The sequence below is a fragment of the Equus przewalskii genome, unplaced genomic scaffold, assembly GCF_037783145.1.
Source record: "Equus przewalskii isolate Varuska unplaced genomic scaffold, EquPr2 ChrUn-13, whole genome shotgun sequence".
In the NCBI taxonomy this organism is placed as follows: Eukaryota; Metazoa; Chordata; class Mammalia; order Perissodactyla; family Equidae; genus Equus; species Equus przewalskii.
In genome coordinates this window covers 9051017-9074976 of record NW_027228750.1, presented here as the reverse complement: position 1 = coordinate 9074976, position 23960 = coordinate 9051017, and the positions used below count along the sequence as shown (strand labels likewise).

The 23960-nt window shown below is 51.7% G+C and overlaps 1 protein-coding gene across 4 annotated transcripts in view; it reads left to right on the top strand.

Annotated features, from left to right (window-relative positions):
* UBL4B (ubiquitin like 4B) overlaps positions 1 to 23960 on the top strand; it is a 63271-nt gene that overhangs the window by 1252 nt on the left and 38059 nt on the right. Inside the window, exons 1-2 of one of the 4 annotated variants that reach the window (XR_011536748.1) lie at positions 152 to 259; positions 2635 to 2844. The gene's annotated coding sequence lies outside the window, so the exon portion shown is untranslated. Of the gene's footprint in view, positions 1 to 151; positions 260 to 2634; positions 2845 to 9830; positions 10074 to 23960 lie in introns of those variants that run through there. The other 3 variants (XR_011536749.1, XR_011536747.1, XR_011536750.1) reach the window with 3 other exon arrangements.

The following is a 23960-nucleotide window of genomic DNA, read 5'->3' as shown; positions in this document are numbered from 1 at the left end:
AAAGGGGAGGGACCTGGGCTCGGGGGCGCGGAGCCCCCGGGAGTGGCGCGCGCCGCGGGGGGCGGGGGAGAGGGGAGGGGGCCGCGCCTCTGACTTAATGCTGGAACCATCCACGTCACGTGCGGCCCCGCGCGGGTTAACCCCTCCGAGCCCGGGAGCCCCCTGATTCACCCCAGCCCCCATATCCGACGCAGTTCCTGGAGACGGAGAGGGAACCACCGCCTCTCGAGGACAGAGTCCCTTTTGTCTGCCCATCTCGGTGAGTCCCTTGCTCAGAGCAGCATCCTTGGTCCTGATATCCACCCTAGAGGCTCTGGCCCCTGGAGGGGTGAGAGAGTTGCGGGTGCAGCTGCCTCCTCCATCCCCAACAAGCGCTTTGGGCCTGGCCTCCGGACATCAGCCTGGGATAAGTCTGGGGGCAGGTCGGGGCGGGCCTGGATCACCTAATTCTTTGCTGGGAGTTAGCTGGAGTTAGGGAGTTAGTTTGCTGGGAGAAACGTTGTATCCAGCAAAAACACCTCCCTTAAAGATCTCTTGTCTCTCACAGGGAGAGGAGTCACTGGGAGTATTGTGTGGAGATAGCTGGGATTTGGAAATGGGGGCCGGGGAGCTTGGGCCTATCGTTAATTAGTTGTGGGTCCTGGAACCAGCAACCAGTGTCCTCATCTGACTGTGGAGGCTGGACCACGTCAATCCGCAGAGCCTTTCTATACATTCCTGGTGGGTTGCAGAAGCAGAGGCAGGGTGGGAGCAGACAGGGCAGCTCAGGTCTGAACAGAGTCCAGCAGAGGCTGCCTTGGGAGCAGGTGGAGGATACTAGAGGGCTGTGCATTTGAACAGCAGGCCTGGAGCGAATGCCTTTCAGTGGCCAAATGACAGGGAAGTGCCTGGGGACCCAGTGGAGAGAGGCTGTCTTCAGCTCAGACCTCAGAGCTCTGGCCCCAGGCCTGCCATTTTGCAGGGAGGTAAGGGTAGGACTGCATCTCCTATGGGTTAGGTCTCCCCAGCCTAAAGGAAGCATAGGACTAGTGCAGTAGCTTAGAATTTCTGAAAAGGGAAACAACCCCCACCTTACCTAAGGTTTGCGAAGAACTACCCGAGGGCCCTAGGCCCTCTTCTGTGGATTGAGGAGTCCCTGCGTCTGGGTTTTGCTGTTTTTATTTTCAATGCTTCCAGAGACTAGTGAGAATGTGGGCAGTCAAACATACTTTACTTGAATTCTCAATTTTTAAAGGAATCCAAGAAGCCTGGTGCGAACACCTCCCTCTTCCGCTGGGGGCTTAGAAGGGGTTTCTTGGCTGTCCTCAGCCCGAGTTGGGCTGTAAATCAAGGCCAAACAGGAACCAGAAGCCTTGCATCTCACAAGTAGTCATTAAGCCATTATTAAACATACCGTCACTTCTCTGAAGCCTTATTGGTTTAAACACCACATTGGAGGCATTATGGCCATTAGGGCCCCTAATCACAGACTGCAGACGGGGCAGCGAGATGGAGCACCTGGGGCTGGTATTTCCAGCCCAGAGGGAGGCTCAGCTCAGAGTTAAGCTTCCTCTCTGGCCTCGCTAGAGGGATCCATTCTCTAGGATCCAGTGGATCCCAGCTCCGGGCAACTTGCGTTGATCACTTTTGCCCAGGACTAAGGTTTTTCAATAGGTATTGGGATAGGGCTATGGATATGATTGACCTTTTAGGAGGATGTTAGTGTCAATTCAGGACACTTCTATTCAACAAAGTAATCAAGCCACTTACTGTGGAAGATGCCAGTATGACACAGGAAGAACGTCACCAACCGTTTAGACAAGACAGCCTGGGGTTTTGCCTCAGGTGATAACCTTTCTGAGTTTCAGTTTCCTCACATAAAAATGGTTCCCCACATGGACAAAGGATATTTGAGAAGCACTTATGTTTTAATGGATGTGATGAACATTGTTAATTTAAGAGAGAATTATCATTTCGATATCCAGAAACAGCAGCCCAAATGTCTGGGTTACATCACTGAATTGGTGCAAGGTTCCTGACTCCAGACTGAGTGGGCCAGAGGCTGAGGCTGAGCAGAGACACCTAGGCACCCACACCCCTTCCCAAGCCCAGGAGTTCCTCCTGCCATTGGCCCACCCTCTGAACAGAACCAATTTCCATGCTGAGCTGGTGTTGCCAGTTGAACTGAGGCGAGGACAGAGTGGTCTGCTCTGCTGCCTTCCTGATCACCAAGTGGCAATTTATTTGAGATTCACCGCACCCAGCTGCGGCGGCGGGGACAGTAAGTGGAAGGTGGTTTCTGCTAAGTTGAGGCCAGATGAAACAGAGCATCTAACACCTGAGAGGTTTTACAACCCACCGACGCAGCCAGATGTGGGGCAGAGTTTTAAGAGAATTGTGAGTTCGCCATTCATGCTGTTTAATAACGAGTTGAATCGCAATAGCATTTCACGAGTCACTGATGTATTGTCCATAGACTAAGTGAGATGAGCTGACAGGATGATCCTGATAATTCTAGGTCCTATCATGAAAAAAATTAAAATAAAAAAATCTCTCCACCTGCTAAGAAAAACTACTTTTAAAATGGAAATAATATTTATTAGCTGTTTCGATGCAACTTTTGCACTGGCTAATTGTTTAATTCATTCATTTAAGAGGAGGACCTACTATGTGACAGGCATTTGCTGGTGCTGGGATACAGCAGAAAGCACGACAGATGTGACCCCTGCCTTCATGGAGCGTACACTTTGCTGGGGTTGAAATGTCTCCTCCACAATGACAGAATCTTCATTCAGCTGTGAATTAGCACGGAACCTGATCTCGAGGGTGGAGTTCCTGGCTTCCAGCCTCAGCCCGCCCAGTAAGGTCAGTTCTTGAAACATAAGTAACCAACCACCCCTTTCCTTTCATTTTTGACTTCCCTCAGCCTGTACCACATGGAGGTAAATGCTCTGCGTTGCTCCCAGTGGACATCCCAAAGGGGTCAGAACAACGGGAAAGATGTAACCTCAGATCTGACATTTGTTTGACATTTACAAAACTTCCTCCCAGACAGGAAAAACTCACTCACTTTTTTTTTCTTCGAAGGGAAGACAGTCAGTATTACTCTTGACCTGTTTAGACTCTGAAATCCTAAATTGATCCCTATGAAAATTCTGGGTTTGGGAGCCCAAGTAGATTGTTTCTCATTAGTGACATTCTTCCTGGAAGGTCAGGCTAAGGAATGGTAAATAAACCTTCAGATCCGGTGTTTCCTCCTCACCCATGATATTTAAAAGAAAGAAAGAAGAGGGGGAAAAATCCGTTGTGCTATGGATACCCAGCTTCCCTGGCTATGATTCTGACAATCCAGGCTGAAGTCTGTGCTTTGGGGTGAAATTTCTAGGATGTTAGGGAGCTGTTTTTTCTCTTCCGTGGATTTGATGTCTCGTTGAGGGAGCCACTTAACCTGTCTGTTCCTCAATTTCTCCCCTGGAACATTGAGAGGAATGATTCTGTAGTTCAGTTTTATTGAAATGAACAAGACAGTGTTTATACAGATGTTTCTTGAGCCTGACTCCACCCTGACCCTATATTTCTCCGCTCATTCTCTCTGCCCACCTCCCTGGGGTTGGGTTGGAACAGGGGCAGGGGCCAGAGAGGCAGAGCTATGTCTGGGATGTGGCAGTGTCCTGAGGGCCTGGTTTGCCCTGGTGTCGGCCTTACTGCCTTTGTGTGAAGGTAAATGGGTTCTGTGCAAGTGCCAGCAAGGACCAGGAGAAATCATTTGGTGGGGGAATTTTTGATGAACTCATTCTTGGTGTGAACCAGAAGAGGGCAGGTCTAGACTTCATAGTTTTAACACTTTGATCAATTAATCATGTGTATTTGTTTATTCATCAAGCATCTATTGAATGCCTGCCATGTGCCAGCCAGCAGGGCTGCACAGTGAGGACAGAGTCAGAGACACAGACCACTTACTCTGAGGGCTTTTCCAGACTAGCACGAGAGACAGAGAACAACAGGTACTTACATCACAGGGTGTGTTGTGCTGAGGCAGGAGAGCACAGAGGACCGCGGGAGCTGAGGCGGGACCTGTGCAGGCCTTGGGCTGGGATGGCTGGTCATGGAATGGATCTAGGTTGGATCCTGAAAGTTGAGTCGGGGTTAACCAGCGGCAGGTTTGTGGAGGGACAGGGAGAGAGGGCATTCCAGAGAGAACAGCCCAGAAGAGAGAAGGAAGAAGCCAAGTTGGGGAACTTGAATTTATTGAATATCACTGTGGCCAGGGCAGGAAGAGAGTTTCAGTTGGGATGGGAGGAAGAGAGACTAAGGTGGAAGAGTCCACAGGAACCAAGAGAAACCCCATGGGGAGGGCAGGGTGGCTCCATGGACTTCTGTCCACAGTGTGTGCCAAGCCCGGCTTTGAGCCCTGGATGCACTAGTGGGAGATATGGAGGAGGAGGCCAGAGCCTGGATGTCCCCTACTCTAAGGGGGATCCCAGGACCCACACTCAGAGGGCAGACATTAAGAAAACGTGAAAATAACAACAAGCACGTTTGTTGGCTGGGAGCTGTGAGGTGAGAGTTGAGTAGGGGGGCAGAAGAGCTGTGCCTGGCGAGCAGTGGGGTAGTCTGTGAGGAGGGTCAGAGGGCCAGGGGGTAATCGGCGGGGCCTTTTGTACAGAGCTTGGGCTCTTCCCAGGAATGCTGGCCAGGGCACCTCTTGAATTCATTTCAGCAGGAAATCCATTGGTTCCAGAGTGTAGATTCCAGATTTGTTGTTTTACAAGGCTAATAAGTATGTAATTATCACATTTGGTGCCCTTCAAAGGAAAGGCAAACACACACCACTGAACACCCTTAGAAATGTGAGTGGGACCCACCCCAGAGTTGTGGAAGGAGCTCCCCACCACGTCACAGACGCTTCCACTCCCATCCGGTGTCTGCTCCTGTGTTGGAGGAAGACAGAGAGTGAAGACTGGGCCTGAACTATACAAGGGCCTGGGAGAAAAGCAAGTGAAGAGCATGGGAGGGCCTCTGCCCAGCCTCCTCTGGAGTCTCCAGGGAAGGAGAGGTGGTGGGATGGGTAATAATAATAGTGCCCACCACTGACAGAACATCTGCAACGTGCCAGGTGAACACCATCTCATTTAATCTTTATAGTTGTAAAGTCAGTGTTAATATTCCCATTTTACAAATGAAGAAACTGAGATTGGTCTGTGGATTCATTACCTAATGATGCAAAACAAATCACCCCAGAACTTAGTGGCTTTGAACAGCAATCATCAGTGACCGTGGGTCAGGGATTCAGGAGCAGCTTGGCTGGGTGGTCTGGTTTGGATCTCTCATGACCCCCAGTCAGATATTGGCCGGGCTACAGTATTCTGAAGGCTTGACTTCGGCTGGAGGCTTGGCTTCCAAGGTGGCTCGCTCCCAGAGTTGGCAGGTTGAGGATGGCACTTGACGAGAGGCCTCAGTTCCTCCCTCTGAGGGACTCTCCACACGGCTGCTTGCGTGTCCTCAAATCTGGCAGCTGGCCTCCTCCACAGCGACCGATCCAAGAGACCAAGGTGGAAGCTGCAACGCCATTTACGGCCAGGCCTCAGCGCTCACACACAATTACTTCTGCCATATTCTGTTGGCCATGCAGGTCAGCCCTACTTTATTGTAGGAGAGGATTCCACAAGTGCGGCTCGTTGGGGCCATCGTGGAGGCTGGTTCATAAAACTGCCCATATCCCACTGCTGCTTAGTGCCGCTGGGACTCAACCTAAGGTGCCTGACCCCAAAGATAAGGCCTCATGCCAAAAGTTGGGTCAGAGGAGTGGCTGTACTGATAGGTTATGAAGAGGGCCTGAAGGGGCATGACGGGGTGCCTGGCAGGCAAGTGGCAAAGCCACTGGGCAGTGAGAGCCACATTGCCTGTCCTGAGGAGGCCTGGGGAGATCTGGCAGGGGAACAAGGTGTGCCCTGGTTCTCTCTGTATGCTGAGTGTTCAGCTGTCCCAGCAGGCAAGCTCCCAGGGGGCTCCCTCAGTACAGGGGCTGGTCTCAAGGCTCCACGGGGGCTCTTTGTTCATGTAGATGAAGGAAGAAAGCAGACATCCCTTTTCTTGGAGAGGGGTATTGGAATCCCATATTGCACTGCTGTCAGCTCAGCAAGGGGAACCCCGGCCCTAGGCTTGGAACTGAGTGACAAGGAAGGGAGGTGGGACTGAGAGCCCACTATGAACTAGGTCTGAACTAGACACTCTACATTTTAAAATTTCATATGACCCTCTTAGGAGGTAGCTATTATTGTTTCTACTTTACAGATGAGAATACAGAACTCAGAGAGATTAAATTGTCCAAGGTATCAGACACTTCCTAAATGGCAGAACCAGGAGGGCCCCAGGCAGGTGGCCTAGTGAGCTTGCTCTGTCTCCAGCATGCCATGCTACCTACAGTCTTCTCAGATGGACAAGGGCTGTGCTCTCCCTCCAGCCGTTCGACTGTGCTCAGCAGAGTGGAGGGGCTAAAAACGCACCCCCACTCCAAAGCCTGGGTGGATCCTTCTTACTAGATTTTTTCTCCTGGGGAGACAAGATTTGGACACATGAACAATTACCCGCTAATACAAGATGTTTGCTAAGTGTGAGATAGGCTGCCCTTGTTGAGGAATGGACGTGAGCGGAAGGGGCTGATGTCCTCTGATGTCACTTCCAGGTGGAGAGGTCAACCACTGAGCAGTCATGAACATATCAGCACCAGTCCCTGGACCCCCAGCTGCACAGCCTTGGGCACCGAGGCAAAGAGCCATTCCCCCTCGGAGATCTCTGAGCTGCAGCCCGGGAAAACGTGAAGGGCCGGCAAAGTGCGGGCAGGTGGAGAAGAGGGCAGTTGCTGAATCCAGGTCAAGTGGACAGGGCATGTCCCGGCTCAGGGAGCTTGACTCCTCCAGCAGAGGGCTTTGTGAAGGAGTAGCAGACATGACAACAGACAGGCTGAGCAGGACCAGAATGCAGCATGTGCAAAAAATGGCGCCTACTTTCTTTTAGGGAATGGGGAGCCATTGGAGAGTGCTGAGATGCATTTGGAACAGGGCCTGGCCCATAAGTGTTTGGTAAGTGTTAGTATTATTACTATTGTTGTTGTTATTTAGCAGGAGAATGAGAGCTGTGCTTTGGGACAATAATTTTGGTAGCTTGAGCAGGATAATAATAGTAATGATGATACCTAACATTTACTGAGCACTTACTGTGGACCAAGCTCTTTAAGTGCAATATCTTATTTAATTCTTACCTCCATTTGAGGAAGGTACCATTGTCTCCATTTTACAGATGAGAAAGCTAGGGTGCAGAGAGAGTGACTTGCCCTAGGTAGCCGGGGGACATAGGAGAAGGGGAGACAGCATGTAAGAGGGTGGTCCAGGCACAAGGTCACTAAGGCCTGAACTGGCGTGTGGCCAAGGGAATGAAGAGGGATGGCTTGAGGGAAGAGGTATTTAGGGGGAAGAAATGACCAGACTTATTGCCAGAGCTGGGGTGGGGGACAGTGTAGGGATGATCAGCAGCCCAGAGAGTGGGGGCTGCAGAGACAGGGCAGAGGGGTGTGTCTTCAGGGGACATTTGGAACCTCTGAGTCAGATTTCCATGCAGAAAGGGTCCTTCAGTGAGTACACATTGTCAACTGCAAAGTCGGGGCATCTGCCTAGCCCCAGGCTCCTCTCTGGACTTTGAGAACTTCCTTAAGGGGCGTAGGGAAAGTGCTCCGTGCACTTTCCAGGTTCTGGAATCCTGTGATTGGTGCCCACCTGGTGATAGTACTGGGCATGCCAGGTGCCGAGTGAGGGTGGGCCTGGCTGCCTGCTCTCTTGCCCCTCAGAGAGTGTGGGCCACCCCCAGCCCTGGCTGAGAGGCCTCAGGTGGGATTAGAGGTGCAGAGCCCAGCCTTGGGGTTGCCATGATTCCTGGGAAGCAAGCAGAATGCTTGGAGTGGAGGGCCTAGTGGAGAAGACCAGGCCTGTGGCTGTTTGGAGTTGACCTGTGGAGATTATGAAACACTTGGTCCCTTTAAATGGGTGGGGAGGGCCCAAGCCCTCAGCTGCAGGGAAGGTGGCTGTCTCCACAAAGGTCCCAAACTTTGGGATGGAGATGACAGTGATAATTTTAGAAGCAGCTCCTACTTTTGGGGGCAGGGGCGGTATCCCAGGCTGGGGGATTGGGGTGGGGTGTACAGGTTGTTAATCTGCTGTGGAGTCTGAGGGTCTGTTGGTGGGGTGTGAACATAGTGTGTGCATGTGTGAAGTATGTGTAGCTGGGTCTCCCTATTTAGGAGAAGCCTCAAAACTCTGCATCTGCTTTGGGGGCCCCTTGCAGCATAAGTAGGCAAGCCCAAGATTTTGCAGGGTCCTCATAGGGGAGGGTATCTGTAACCACACACAGACCCTAGGACATCTGGGGAAAAGCAGTTCTGTAGGCACATTCTCACCAGATCCATTGGACAAAGAGACCGGATATTTTGCTGTTTGATAAACTTCGTAAAACAGTGGAGCTGAGTGATTTTGCTGCTGCCTGAATGGAAGTATTCTAAGAACCCATGCCAAGAAGATAAATAAGGCCGTGGTTCCAGGAGAGGAGCTGAAACAAATGTGCAGGCAGAGGTACATCAAAGTGAAACTAGTTCTCCTGATGACTGGGGATTCTGTGTGTGGTGGCGTGTGTGTGTGTGTGTTGGGGTAAATGTTTAGCAGACACTAGGCCACATCGAGGGGCCTGGAGATGTACCCTGGGCTCTTGCCAACCCCTCTGAAGGCAGCCGTCTACACAACAGGCCTGCTTGGGATTTAGCTAGGATTAGGCCCAGCCCTGCTTGGTACAAAGGAAAACCAGCATTAGCCACTGTTGGAGATGCAGGCCCTGCAGTCAGCCAGCTGGGGTTAATTCAAACTGGAATATGTGCACTGAGAGGTCAAGAATCCTTCAGTGGGCAGGGTGACCAGCCTCTGTCAGCCTGCTGAAAGATTTATTCTGTACTGATGACAGGGTGTACAAGCCTGAGTGTAAAATCATCAGCCCTCTCATATTTGGTTCCAAACACATCAGGAGGCATGGAGGATATCCAGGGGCATGGAGACAGAGCAGAATGTTAGATCTGATGGGAGCTTAAACATCATCTAGTCCAAAGGTTCTCAAAGTGTGTTCCTCAGGCCAGCAGCTGCAGCATTGAGAAACTTATTAGAAACGCAAATTATTGGCCCTACCCCAGACCTACTGAGTCAGAAACTCTTGGGGTGGGCCCCAGCAGTCTTTGTTTTAACGGGGTTTTTTTTTTGGATGACACTGATGCAGTATAAAGTTTGAAAACTGCTAATCTAGGCTGTCATCTTCATCTAGAAATGAGGGAACCGAGGCCTGGAGAGGGAACTTTTGCCGAGAGCATATAGCTAATTAGGACACAGCCACTTTCCTCCTCACCCATATGGTCTCAGCTATTTATTTTGCACATAACATGGGAGGATTTTAATAAATTTTTTCTTAGAGGCAATTGTTATGTGTTTATATATTTTCCATTTGTTAATAAGCTATTTAGATCAGCAGTGTCGCTGGGGCCCAAACCGTGGAGTTGTTTGCTATAAAGTTCAGTCCTAGGAAGTGGACTCCCCAGTTCGGCCCCAAGCCCAGGTTCCCCCAGCACCTTCTGCCCCTGTCTATCCCCAGACGTTCTCTCTCTAACTACACCACTAGCCCCATAGGCTCGCTCCTGCGGATGTTTTGGTCAATAAGCCCTCCCTCAATTTGCTGGGCCAAGTCAGGGTGGACGTGGCGGGATTAGTTTCGCCCACTGGCCTTCGCTGCCTTCCTGAGAGGACCTGCCTCTCCTTCCGGCTCTCACAGTGGGCCCAGCGTGTTTCTAATATTGCATCAGTGTTTTCCCCAGCAGAGTAACGCTTTAATGGGGCAGATTTGTTCTCTGTACGGGAAACATGTGGGCCCTTGTCAGATGCCGTGAGAGTGAGTTGCCCTCCACCACGGCCATCTGGTCACCTCTTGGGGCTCCCATCCCTGAACTCAGGAGAAGGGCAATTTCCTAGATCCAGTGGTGTGAGGAGTGAGGGGCCCTCCGAGACTTTTGGGTGAGTAACTCTTCTAAAAGAGCAGAGCCATGAGAGAGAGCATGTTTATTTACATCAGGCTGGATTCCTGGGAAATTCATACAAAAATTCTGTTGTGGTCTGAATTTCCTAGCAAACAGGGAAGGAACCAGTTTGCTTTGTCCAGTGTAAGCTGGACTTTACTGAGGGATTTTAAATGGGAGTAGAGTAGGGTAAGAAGGGAGAAACCTTCTCCCTTCCTTCTCCAAAGGCCTGGATGGAGATGGTTGGCAAGAGGGTGGGGGGAGGAAGCCCAGGGCAGGACAGAGTCCTCCTGGCTCCTCTTGTCAGAGAGAGCTTTCCCTGGGACCAAACCTTAATAAATTAAGCCCCTGCCCTCCTGGGAACTTAATTTTCTCTTCCTGAGCTGGAGATTCTTTCCTGAGCCCTGAAATTTCTGAAGCTGGCATTCCTTCAGGGAGCTGTGACACCCTGGGATGGTTTGTTTGATTAACCAACATCCTCCTCTGCTTATTCTGCCCAATCAAGGGTCCATAGCCTGCAGTTAAATAATTAAACATAATTGAAGTTCATGTCGTTTTGAGCATTTCACAAAGCCCTAGAGATAATTGGAGTTTCCCTGGAGTGTTGCAAAAGTAGGTTTGGAAATCTCAGATCAAGAGAGCGTTGGGCAATGGATGATGGAGACAAAGGAGAAAAAGAGAAAGAGGTGAGAGAGGGGACGAGAGACAGCTTTCTGTTTCCACTGGGTCTCTGGACTCGGCTCAAGGGCTCTGGCCCAGTTAGCAGTGATTCAGTCCAAAAATGGTTGATTCCGTTCTGATGTACCGAGAACAGAGATAGAAAGAGACAGAGCCGAGGAGAGACCCAAAGAGACAGAGAGCCTCTCTGGGTCCCCCCACCCACAAGGACAGTCATCCCAGGGGGAGACACTCTCTGTCGGGGAACCTCCTCTCCCCACCTCCGCCCAAACCGGACGAGACTTAAGGGAAGCCCCTCTTTATGAATGCGAAGTCTGCTGATTTGAGTTTGGCCCCCCAAAACTTGCCTCCTGCCCCGGAAGATTTAGTTTATTAAGTGGTCCACACCTGAAAGTAATTGAGTCTCTCGGCGTGGATATGGGGGCTGCAGAGGGAGGACTGAGGCTCGGCGGCGGCTCCCAGTTCCTCTCCGGCTCCGCACCCTGCGCCTCTGGAGCCTGGGTCTCTCCGCCGCGCCGCGCCGCGACCGTGCATCGGCCTCCCGCGCCAGCGTTGCGGAGAGGGCGGCCTGGTGCGCGAGGGCGGGGAAGGAGGGATATGTGGGGCGAGCGGCAACTGCGTATGGATTCAGGTAGGGGGCTGTGCCCAGCGTCGCCCCGGCACCCCGTGCCGCAGAGCCTGCTGATCCCAAGGCCCGGTGCCCGCGTCCCTCCGCGCATCCTCGCCAGCCAGCAGATTGCTGCGCCGGCACACGAGTCCCTTGTAAAAATGGTAATCAGAGAGAGATCGAACTCGATAAAAGCATTCAAAGTTTAATGTCAACATCAAATCTCTATAAAACCAGATCAAAGGGAACAGGCGCTTGGTTTCTTCCCGGATCGCCGGGGGCCTTGGGGCTCGGAGAGCCCCAGGAGTCGAGCCCGCGGCCGCCCGCCCGTTCTTCTCTCCAGCGGCGGCCTCGGACTCTAGCATGTCAGCCCCGGGCCTGAGCAGGGCCTGGGCTCACGCGAGCGGAACGGGCGCAGCGCCCGTGAACTTGGGGCCTGGTAAATTGACAGCAGCCCGCAGGTTGTGCGCCGCGAGGCCAGGCCAGCGGGGAGCCGAGCCGGAGGCCGTGGGCCGCGGAAACGCGCGAGCCTGGAGCCGGGCGCGCAGGACCCGCGACGGACAGACGGCCCCACGGGCGGCCGGACAGGTGGGCGGCTGCCGGCTACTCGGACCCCGTCGCTGCAACTCGCAGCCCGCTCTCGCCCGGGCCGCAGGCGGCGGTGAGTGGCCGGGTGGCGAATTGCCGCATCCCGTCGGCCGTCCGCGCGAGCCGTGCCGGCTCCCGCGCCTTCCCGGGGCTCCTGCGGCGCGCCCTGTGCGTCTGCTTTCGTTTTCTCCTGAGGTTCTCAGTTCTATTCTCGATAAACATACGTGTGTTGTTTCCCTTTCCGTTCCCGAAAGGATTCGTCTAAGACGAATGACTCAAAATGGAGCTTTCTTCTCGTGGTCACTAACACATTTTGCAGGGCGGAATGAAACTCCTCGGAATTTCCAGTGAGACGTGCGAATTGCTCTCTTTTCTAAATATAAACCTGCAATATAACAGAGCCTTCAAGGTTACGACCATGAGAAATGTGAGTGAAGATAAACCCTCACATCTTGAGCATAAAAATAGAGACTTTATTAGTAGCAAAATTATAGTTTCTTTCTCTCACCCCACGTAAAAAAAATTGTAAATTACAGACGTTCTCTGCGTGGATCAGTTTTATGTGCTGTAGCGTTCCACCCCGCGGGACATAAATTTTCATGTCTGCAGAGCCTCCTCAGAGGTAAAAACCACATGTCTCTTTCGTGCGCCCTGTGTGCTGGCAAGGTTATGTTGCCGCGATGCACAGTTCATGATGATAGACATAGGGAGAAGGGTCCCTGGATGGGGCATGCATGGAGGGCACTTATGTTTGGACACCAGGGTGAAATACCCAGGACTCGCATTGGTAAACAAACCAGCCAAAGAGGATTTCACCTCATCCATGGTCTGAAATTACAGGAAATTCACAGGGAGGAAAGGGCAGAAAAATTAAAGAGAGGCCCAGGAAAAGAGGGTGTTGCTGTGAAAGAACAAAAGAAGGAAAGAAAGAGAGAACGAGAAAAGAAAGAAAAAAGACCAAATGTAAAGACACAGTGCTGACGCACAAAAGAGATGGAAGTCCACACAAAAAAAGTGGAAATGTCACAATTTCCACAATTTATGAGAGGGCAACCATAGGGAGAAAAAGAAGAGAGACATAGAACACTGTTAGAAAAAATATATATAAAAAGAGATGGAAGGAGAATGAGTAGGCACAGAAAGATGTACAAGAAGGAAGGCACCGAGAGGGATGGAGAGACAAAGAGCTGGAGCCCAGACTGGGGGTGGGGTGGGGTAGGGAGGAGAAGATAGAAGCCTTGGGAGCTGGGCGCGCCTCCCCAGGGCCTCACTTCTCAGATTTCCCCAGCGCAAGGGAAATCCAGGGAACCCTTTGTGGGCGCCGTTTGTTTGCTGCAGGCCCGGATCTGATGATGCCGTTGATTTGGTTTTTAAACAGTGGGTTTGCAGCCTTCTGGGCTGGGGCAGGAGTCTGCTAGCCATCCTTAAACCTGCAGATTGGATTGAATTTCGGCCACTTTGATGGTCCTGTAATCGTCTCCCAGTTTTCCAATTTCCAACCCCCTCCACCCGCTGGGGGTTGAAAAGGGACTTTAAAGACGCCTTTGATAACGTCTCACGGTTACATATTTCCATAACAATTTTCTTTACCAGATCGTTATGTCTGATGCAACCCCAGATGTTCTGGGGGAGAAAAAGGGAACCAGTCCCCTGTGTCCCAGCCTGCCAGGCCCTGGAGGCAGACGTGGGGAGGCAAACTCAAGAGCTGAGGGACCCAGGACCCTCCACCTCTCTCCTCCTGCTGCCCCTACCCCCAGCTCTTCCTTGGCCACACTTTCTGAATCCTTCTCAGGACCAGGGACCCAACCTCTGCACACAGCTCTGACACTAGTGGGGCTCTAGATGTCTCTTTTCTACCCGAACTTCCCTATCCTGGATCCCTGTCCATGTTCTCTGCTTGGTGACAGTTTGCGGAGCTGATAAACTAGTCCAGCTAATGTCTTAGTAGGTCAAATTGATTCCAGGTGCCCCTGGTGGAGAATTTTAACAGCCTTTCCTCTCTGGAGACACGATGTCCTTAGGAGCACGGGGAGACTTTCCTTCTTCCTCAGACATGTATTGAATATTACTGTGTGAAGGCACCGAGATGGATGCAGAAGTCGATCAAACACGACAGGCTTCTCAAAGAGCGCAGGGTCTGCATTGTTGGGGAAATGAGACATGTATGCAAATAACTTGGGCTGAAGGCTGAGTGAGTGTGAAGAATGCAGGAGAGAGGTGTAATAAAGTGGCTACAGTGTTCAAAGGCAGCAGGATGACTCTGGCTGGGGACATCTGGGAAAGCTTCGTGGAGGAGGTAGTGTCTGTTTCGGGTCCTGGAGGACATGCAGCGTTGGACTGTGTGGTTATGGAGAAGGGTAGGCACTGTGATAGGCTGATGGCGGAGACTTTTGGAGGCAGAGGCATTTTTTGGTGTCCCCTCCCCAAATCAGACCTGGGTAGTTGTTGGACTAAGTTTCTCTTATTCAGTTCATTTCACCCAGCATTTGTTGAAACAGGGCATTAAATAAACTGGGTATGTGCTGGGCACTGGGGCATAGGAACGGAGGAGACAGGTTCCTGCCCTCCTGGGCACTGTTGGTACAGATCATGTTCTACAGAATTCCAGGCGGCTCCTGGGGGCTGCTGAGGCAGTAAAGGGGGTGGCCAAACAGGCAGCAGCCAGCCCCCACCCCTACTGCAGCCATTGCAGTTCCACTTCGTACTTACCCGGGTTCCATATGAAATTTCCTTTGGAAGAAAAGGCCGGGAGTTGGGGGAGGGGGGAATCTCTGCTCTTAAAAAGAAAGGAGGAAAGAAAGTCCCTGGTTCATAGGTGCTTATGCATTATGAAAAATAGCTAAATGAAAAATTACCTACATGAAAGCATGAGGGTGTGTCAGGAACCGAAGACTATGGTTAAGCCATAATCCAACTCTGGACACCTGAGTTTTGATTTTAAAAGATCCCGAGGTCCCTTCTGTGCTTTCCCTGTCTGTCTGTGACCTGTGGGTAGAGCGTGCATCAGGTCCCAGGCTGCCCTTTCCTCTGGCATTGTCTTCCCACATCCTGCTCTTTTCTCCCACTCCCCAGCTGTTCTCAGAACATTCAAGGGCCCCATCCTGGTGATGCCCTAAGACCATGCCCCAAAGATGGGGCATCCAGTGGGCTGACCTCAGCCACAGTCAGAAATCCCACCCCCTGCTTTTTCTTATATCCCGAGGGTTGCAATATGATAAAATGCCACCAGGGGGCAGGACAGCAATGTGGGGCCCTGCTCTGTGAGGGCCAGGCTTGATTTTGGCATTATCCACAGAAAGTGTGGAGAGCCCAGTCTAAGTCCTGCCCTGCTGGGTGGACCAAGATGAGTGCATACAGCTCTGCCTGTGAGAAGCTTATAGTCCCATGTGCAGTTCCCTACTCCTTAAGTGGGCGGCGGAGTCTGTTGGAGTTGTAACTGGAAGCCCAGCCTCTTCCAGCACTGCCTCCCTCCCTGCCTAGCCTCCCTCAACGTCCCTGCTGGCTTCTCCAGCTGCAAGGACCAAGGCCAAAAGAGGCTAGGCTTGGTTCTGGCTCCCTAAGATGCCCCAGACACACATAGGGCACATTGACTATTGTGGGCTCACTACAGGTGAGACCCCTGAGGGAACAGGATGCTGGAGCCCGAGGCCAAGACTTCTCAACTAGCGGAGAACAAGCCAGCTCTGGTACTCCCCCCATCTCGGGGACCACCCTCCCCTGACCTAGGCTGGGGTCTGCCCATCAGCCTGCCATGTTTCCCCTTTCCTTCCCCAGCTAGGGATGGTGGGCGCCCGCCTCTGCTGGGTCAGGGAGAATGCAGCTCCAAGACTAGGTGTGCCCTGTGTGCATATGTGTATATTTGCGGAGTGGCGTGGGTGCAGGGCTGTGGGTATTCACAGACTGCCGAGGGGTCCCCACCTCCGCCCTGCCCTCAGTACCTTAACCACTCCATCAAAGACAGGTATTAAGCACCTGTCGTGTTCAGGGTCCTGTGCTGGGCTCAGCAGGAGGTAGAGCCGTGAACTAGACACAGTCCCCACGCTGGAGTGTGGCGAGGTAGACCAAAAAGAGCTTCCTGGAAACACGCGCCAGAGGCACCAGGCGGTGGCTGGCTGGGCAGGCGGCAGAGGGAGTGAGGATTCCCCCTGGCTTTGAAGGTCTCGTAATCCACAAGCTCTGGACCACAAAGGGGAGTCTGTTGTTTCATTGCTGGACCCCCGTGCCTGGCAGCAGGCCTGGCACAGAGTGGGCATTTCTTTAATAGTTGTTGAATGAATAAAGCGGCAGTGGGAAGAAGAAAGAAGGCATTCACACAAGGTGGAGGGGTGAGCCTGGGAAGGTGGGCTGGGGCTCTGACGGTCGCCTGGCTAGGACTGCTCCTAGGGTGACCAGCCACCTAGGTTTTAAACCTGGAAGTCCTCTATCCCAGCTAGCCCATCAGTCCAGGGCAAACCTGGATGGTTGGCCACCTAGCTGTTCCTCCCCGGCCCTCCCTTCATCCCTCCCTTTCTCTTTCTCCCCCGCCCAGCAGGGTCCCCTCTCAGGTCTCCTGGGCCCAGCCCTGGCCCCGCAATGACCCGCCAGCCTGACCTCCAGGGCTGCCCACTTCCCTTTCACTCGGCCATTCCTGATAAGGAGACTAGAAACAGGTTTGCCCTTTCACCTCCGCATATCTCGCCACAGAGCCTGTGGTCCCCATATCCTGGGTCACATCCTGCCAGTCCCTGTGCCTCTCCCAGGCTGCAGTCCCCCAACCCAAGGCTTTAGGTGGGAGAGGACTTGGGGGATGAGGGGGCTGCAAAGCCCCCAGCCCTTGGGGCAGAGGCCTCTCCCCATCCTGGCTGAGGATGGTCCAATCGTCTGCTCCCAGGACACAGAGCTGCTGGATAGGATGGCTGAACTGACCGATTCCTCCCCTGAATCTTGACTGACATTCTTGATGGAATTGGCCGGATGTTTCTCCTTCACAAGAGACACAGCCTCAGGCGAGACAGCTGTGCCTCCCTCAGCCGGCTGCAGCTGGAGGTGCTGAGAGCCCAGGGCCCACACTTCCTACTTTTGGGATAACATCGCTGGGTTTCTCTGGGGTCCCAAGAGGGTCAGCAGGATTTGCATCTGAATATCTTCTGTCCTCATTCCTCCTGAGCTCTGTTCTCTGCCCAGGTCTGTGGACCCCACACGGACACTGTCATCTGACTCGGGTGGGCACTGCTGTGCGTGGACCACCTAATATTCAGAGATCCCTGAGGTCTGGCCTAAGCCAGGCGCTGCTCAAGGCCCTGACTCATGCCTAGACCTGCTCCTTATTTTTGAGGAGTGCACTGTATGGGGACACTATTGTCCAGAACTTCCATCTCCGTGAGTTAGAGGTATGATCAGATGCAGCTGTTATTTAAAGGGCACATCGTAATCTTTGCTGGTTCAGAAGGCATCTCATGATTTTGCGGCCTTTGGGGAGACTGCATTGGTAACAACATCAATTTTGTGGCCTTGAGATGAGGAAAACTGTATATTCAGAGAATTCTCCCCTTTGGTGAAATCCAGTGATGGCAAATACCGAAAGCACCACGGAAGAGGGAAAGTTATCCACGTGCAGCCTGCAAGGGCTGTGAAAGGAAAGGGGGATGTTCCCACCCTTGATCTTGGGGTGGTTCGGGTGATTTTGAGCTTTGTGTATGAATATGATGCTCAGGGCTCTTATTTTCATTTCTGCATCTTTTATAACCATGTTTTTTTCAGATTCTAGTCTTGTAAGTCACATCTTCATGATTTTGGCCACATCTGAGTGCCACGTGTATTATTAACATTTTTCTTTTTTTTTTTAGATTTTTTTTCTTTTCCTTTTTCTCCCCAAAGCCCCCAGGTACATAGTTGTATATTATTAGTTGTGGGTCCTTCTAGTTGTAACATTTTTATTTAACTTACTGTACGCACATGTGTGCACGCGCACATACACACACACGTGAATATCTTTTAAAAGGAAATTTTACATCTGTACCGTTAATGGAACACTAGTAGCACTTGTCATAAACAAAGAGTAGCTGTAAAAATAAATAAAATGAAAGCACAGAAATATGATTACATTGTAGCCAGAGTTGCCTATAGAAGCCTTTGAGTCTAAAGTTTGCTTTCTTCCCTTAAACAGGAGTGTTAGCAAGTTTTAGAGGGTGTTAAAGCCCCATTGGCCGCATTTTTAGCAACCAGATGCAGCTGTGATTTAAAGGGCACATTGTGATCAGATAGGAAAGAGAATTGGAGAGGAATGATTTTCTCACTCTCTCTTCAGGGCGCCATCTGAGATCGTCTCAGGTTCTGCCCAGAGCGCTGAGTGCGCCTGCCCGGGAGGAATTTTTCCCTGGCCACTGGCCCAGAGTGTGCCTCTCATCTGGTTCCTGTCCGCACCTGCCCCGAGCTCTCTGCCCTCACACGTCTGGTCCACCGCGCTGTATGCTGCAGCCCACAGGGAGAGGCTTGGCGGAGTTGCTGGAGACAAGGGGTGCTGGTTTTCCATCTCTGGTGTTGCCCAGAATGCTCCAGCTTTGATGAGACAACCCTAGAAAGACTGTTTCCACTTTCCTTAGCAGGGCTGCGGGGAATTTTCCAGAAAGACTGTGAGAAAACCCCGAACATGAGCTCCCGTAGGGCATTTGAGCCGTACACTTGTGCTGTTGACCATCCTCAAATGATACGTTCGGCTCTGCCCGCTCCCTTGATCCAGACTTGTGTGTCCAGCTATCCATTTGTCCTCTCAAACTTGACGTGTGCAAACACAGCAGAACTCTTGATGCCCAAGCCTGCTTCTCTCCCAGGTCCCCCAGTTCAGCTCCAAGCACTGCCACTCCCCCGTGGCTCAGGCCAAAATGCCCACCTTGCCCTTTTCTTTTCCTCACACACTAGATCCAATCCATCTATCGTCCTACTGGCTCCGCCTTCCAGAAGCCTCTAGAATCCAGTGATTCCCCTCCTCCCTCCTCTATCACCATCCTGGTCAATGCCCCCCCATCTCTTGCCTGGACAATGCCTTGTAGCTGATCTCCCTGCTCCTCCCTGGTCTCCACAAACCAAAGCCAAGAGTGATCTGCAGAAGATGTAAATTGGGTTGTATCACCCTCAGCTCAGATTCCTCCAATGGCTCCTCATGGCACTCAGGAGAAGCTCCTTCCATGACCTTGGCCCTGTACCTTTCCTTCTTCACATCACACCCTCTGCCCTGGGCTAATTGTGCTCCAGCCACACTGGCTTCTTTCTGCTCCTCTCAGATTCCATCTCACCGCAGGGCCTTTGCCCCTGCCGCTCCCTCTGCCAGGAGCTCTCTCCTGATCCTCGCATGGCTCCTGCCTCCTTCCTTCACTTTATTCAGGTCTCCATGGAAATGGCACCTCCTTGGAGAGGTCTCCTGATGCCCTGACGTGGCACCTCTACCTGCCCCCCTCACTTTCCTCAGCCTTACTTTTCCTCCTGGCACTTATCACCGTCGATGTTGTTTGTATGAGAAAGTCGTTATTTCTCTTCCACTTTAGAGGGATAATTTCAGTGGATACACAAATTTAGGTTCAGTTTTCTGCTTTCAACGTTTTAAGTATTTCACTCTACTTCCATCTTTCTTATGGCTTCTGAAGACAAGTCAGTTCAACTCTTATCCTTGTTCCTCTAGAGGTAAAGCATTTGCTTCCTTTTGAATTCTTTCAAGATTTGCTCTTTGTCTTGATTTCCTGCAGTTTGGATATGGTATGCCTAGGTGTAGATGTTTTGGTGTTCTCTGTTAACGTTGTGTTACATATTTATTTCCTTGTTTGTTCACTGACTGTCTCCCACATGAGAATGTAAACTCACGAGAACGGGGACTTTGTCTGATTCACTGCTTTATTCCCACTGTCTGGAATAGTTTTGGAAGCTAGTAGCAATCAATAAATATTTGTTGAATAATGAATGAGAAATACAGAGCCTCTAATAAGTTTGTGTAAGAAAGCAATATCATATAATGTAATTCATACTATGAAATGTCATTTTATGTTTTCTTTTCTTAATTGGAAGTTTAATCTATTTTTATATTTCAATATAAACTTTGCAACTTCGCTTTCTTGAATAATATTAATAACAATGAATACCACTTACTGAGTAATTACTACATACCAAACACTCTTTGATGGGTTTTACATATATTTACTCATTTTGTCCCCACAAGAACTCTTTGAGGTAAGTACAATGATTATCTTCAGTTTAGAGATGAGGAAACTGAAGCACAGAGAGGTTAAGTAATTTCTTCAAAGTCACACAGATAGCGAGAGGTAGAGCTGGAATTTGAATTCATGAAGCATGGCCTCCGAGTCCTGAGCTTCTGTGAGCTTAATGTCCAACTTCTGCCTCTATTTACTTTTTCATTGAGGTGTAACTTATGTGAGCAAAGTGCAGTAGCCCCAGTGTACAGCTCAACGAATTTCTGTATATGTCACACCTGTGCAGCCACCTCCCAGATCTAGAACTGGTACTTGAAGAGTGCTCCCCAGGCCTCCTGGTATCCCTTTCAGTCAGTTCCCCGCAAAATAACCCCTAGTCTAACCTCTATCACTAATTGATATTGAGAAGGACTGTCTTTTATTTAATCCTCTTTATTTTTTAAAGAAGTGTTAAAATACCTTTCTTTTGTCAGTTATTTAATGTCCTTACTTGGGTAAGTGAAAAGTAAGAACATTAAGTCATAATTTCATGATCTGTTAAAACCAAACTTGAGAACCGTCCAATCAGAGCCCACCCCCCCTTCTCACCCCCACCCTACCCTGCCCTGCTCTGAAGTGCCTTCCTGAGTGTCCTAGACTGAGAGGTGGGCCTTTTGGGGACAATTCTGCATGTTTGTCCTGTGTTAGGCCTGTGGCAGGTATTTCAGACACCCGCGATGGGTGGATGGATTGATCATCTGTGTGGATCATCCATTCCTGCCCTTGAGGAGCTCCTGGAGAGAGGCCTGCCTTTGCCTAGGGGGGAGGCTCGAAGCTGCTGGCTGGTGAGGCCAGATGCCCCAGGCTGCCAGGCTGGTACCATGAACCGTCCATCGCCTTGTGAGGAGCCCTGGCTGGATTCCCACTTCCCCTGTCCTGTACACATGCGGGTGCTCACCACCCTCAATCACCCTGCAACCGCATCTCCATCACCACTGTCACTCTGTGGGCAGGCCTGGCTGCCCCTGTGGCTTTCTCCCTGCAGGTCCAGACCCTTCCCACATTTCCAATGGGCCTGCTTCTACCTCTGGCCTTCCTCTTCCTCCTGCCTGGGGCTGAGGCTAGGGTTGGGTGGTCCAGGATCAAAGCCATGGCAGATGTCACAGTCTAGAACTGAGGGCTTTCATCTGTGGGGAGCTGTGTAGTTCAGAGGGGAGAGAGATCCATAGATATTTCTTTGCAAGTGGATTGGGCCCAGCCTCCTGTAGGTATTCCCTTGAGAGCCCAGAGAGTGCTCTGTTGCTCTGGTCATTCCATCGCCAACATGCCCAGCCCTCTCCCTAAGTCTTCGAAATACTCAGGAGCACCTGGGAACCAATGCATGTTTTTCTTTTAATAAACACAGCAGAGAAGAGAGAGGCAGCAGGGGAGTGAGAGAGAAAGGAATGGCATACAGGCTGGGTAAGGATGCAGAGCAGGCTGCTTAGGACCTGGTAGGACAGCAGCGGGATGGGGGAAAACACAGGAGGAGGGGGTCGTGATCCCTATCCAGGTTAAAGGGGGTAGGAACCCCTCAGTGTCCAGGCATGTGGCCTGGTGAGGGTGGGGCAGCTGTGGCTTTCTTCCTGGGGGGATGCTAAGGGGCAAATTTGTACAACCTTGAGGGTAGGGGTGTGGAGGGGAGTCCTATGACCCTCAGGCAGTGCTGACCCTTCCCCTCCATCTTACCCCATGAAGCCAGGCTGGCCACAAGCTGCCAGGTTCCCTGGCCTCCTGGGGAAGCCCAAGAGGGGCAGGACCAGGATGAAGACTCAAGGCCCAGCCCTGCGTGGCTAGAATTCCCCTCAGACCTACAGCTGTCTCCCTTGCTGCAGCCCCGTCTAGTGTCTGCTCAGAACTCACAGACTTCACAATCCCCGGCCTCCCCACTCCTCGGGCCCTTCCGCGAGTGTCAGCAGCAATTTCCTGGCAGGCCTGGTGACAGTAGCCTGAGCTAGCCCAGGGGAAACCCAATGCCATGGTGTCAGCAGCGGGTGTCCCTTGGTGTCTAGGGAATGGGGCTGAGACTGTGCAGAGCTGGGCCGCCTGAGGGGGTGGGAGGGCTGCCATCGCCCCGCCCCCATCGCTCCTCTGTCCCTTCCACGCTGAGTGGAGGCAGTTGTGCTCACTCCCCCTGCACCCAAGGACCCTGCCAAAGCATCTCTTTCCTGCTTCACAACCAGACCAAGGCTGGAAAAAGTCACCCACGCCCTGGGGACAGTGCCTGGGGTGACAGTGCCCTGCTCCAGACAGGCACAAGCTCTCCTCCCCCAGGGGTGTGAGGGCCGTGCTTTAGGAAGGGGCAGAATGGCCCCGGCCCCCCGCCCATTCACATGCAGCCCCAGCATTGAGAGAGACTCCCACGTCCCAGGCCCTGTGAATGGCCTGCAGTCCACACCTTCTGCCTCTGGTTTACCTTGTTGCTGGGTCTGTGCAGGGCACCCACCTTCTCAGGTAGCCAGAATGCCCCTGGGGGAGGACTGGGTCCCCTCTCTCCTCTATATCCCCCTCAGGTCAGTTGGGCTATTTTCCAAGGACTTGTCCTTGAGGGTGGAGACTGGTCATATTTTATTTAGTCTAATTGCCTCTTAACAGGCGTGGATGCAGTAGATACATACGAATAGGTATATTCTAAATTTAAATGATGCAGCACTGCCGTATGTACTGCTTTCCTGGATAATGCATGTGCACACCCCTTTGGCACAGAGCCGGGCTAAGTCAGGTTTTGCTGCATTGAATTGAATTGACTTGGCCTGCAGGGGGTGGCATGACTCAGGCTGCAAGGGAAGCTCCAAGACTGGTGTCAGCCTGGAGGGGCTGGGAGATGCATCCAGAGGCTTGGGACAGTGTGTTCGTTTGGTTTGGGCCTAAGTCCTAGATAAAGTCCAATTAAGCCCTTTTCTTGTGGCCAGCAGACCCTTTATTATTGTTGTTACTAGAACCTCTCGTGTGGGCGGCCACGTGCTCAGGCTAGAGACTGTTCTCCAGGAGCTCGGAGTCACCCCTCCTTGAGCCATGGAATGCTGCCCTGGGATTCATCTCAGAGGCCACCCCATAGTCCTGTCTGCTGCTCTTTGCAAAGAGGAAACCGAGGCCGAAACCACAGTGACCTGCTCAGGCCTGCCTGGCTGTTTGAGGTTCTAGAGTCCAGTGCTCCCAAGTGCGTGGACTTCACTAAACTGTGATGCCCTTTCCATCACTGCCTGGATGGTGATAACTCCTGTGGTCCGCATTTGTTAAGTACTTGTAGCATGCAGAGCCCCGGCCTGTGCCTCAGGCTAGGTAACAATGTTTCCGAATGAAATAATACAGTTGTTCCCAAACTTGTGGATTTTATGGACTGTTTAAAATTGTTTTTAATTGAAAGGGTGGACCATTTTTATTTTACCAAGAATAGACTTTCTAGAAGTCCTACTTTCATCACGTTTTGTAACAAGAAAGAGCTTTTTAAACGAGAAAAGGGATGCTATTTCAAATTTAAAAGCTGAGGAAATGTACCATATAAAGAATTCACTACAGTTTTTCCCCTTCCCCTCAGACCAGGAAAAGCATCATTGTGGACCAAAACCGTCTGTGGACCTGAATTAGAAGACCCAGATCTGTCTCAAGGAGCCGCCCCTGCTCTGGTGTAAGGGCGGGTGGGCTGTGGCCCCAACTTGCAGCATCATGCCCCCTCCAGGCAAGGGCGGCCCACAGTGTTGGAGGCTGAATGGAGTGTGGGCAGAGCCAATCCAGGTCCTTCTCCTGGAGCCTGGTGGCAGGGGAGCAGGAGGGTCTGGGAAGGGCCTCTGGGAGCTCTGCCCTCAACCTTCTGACC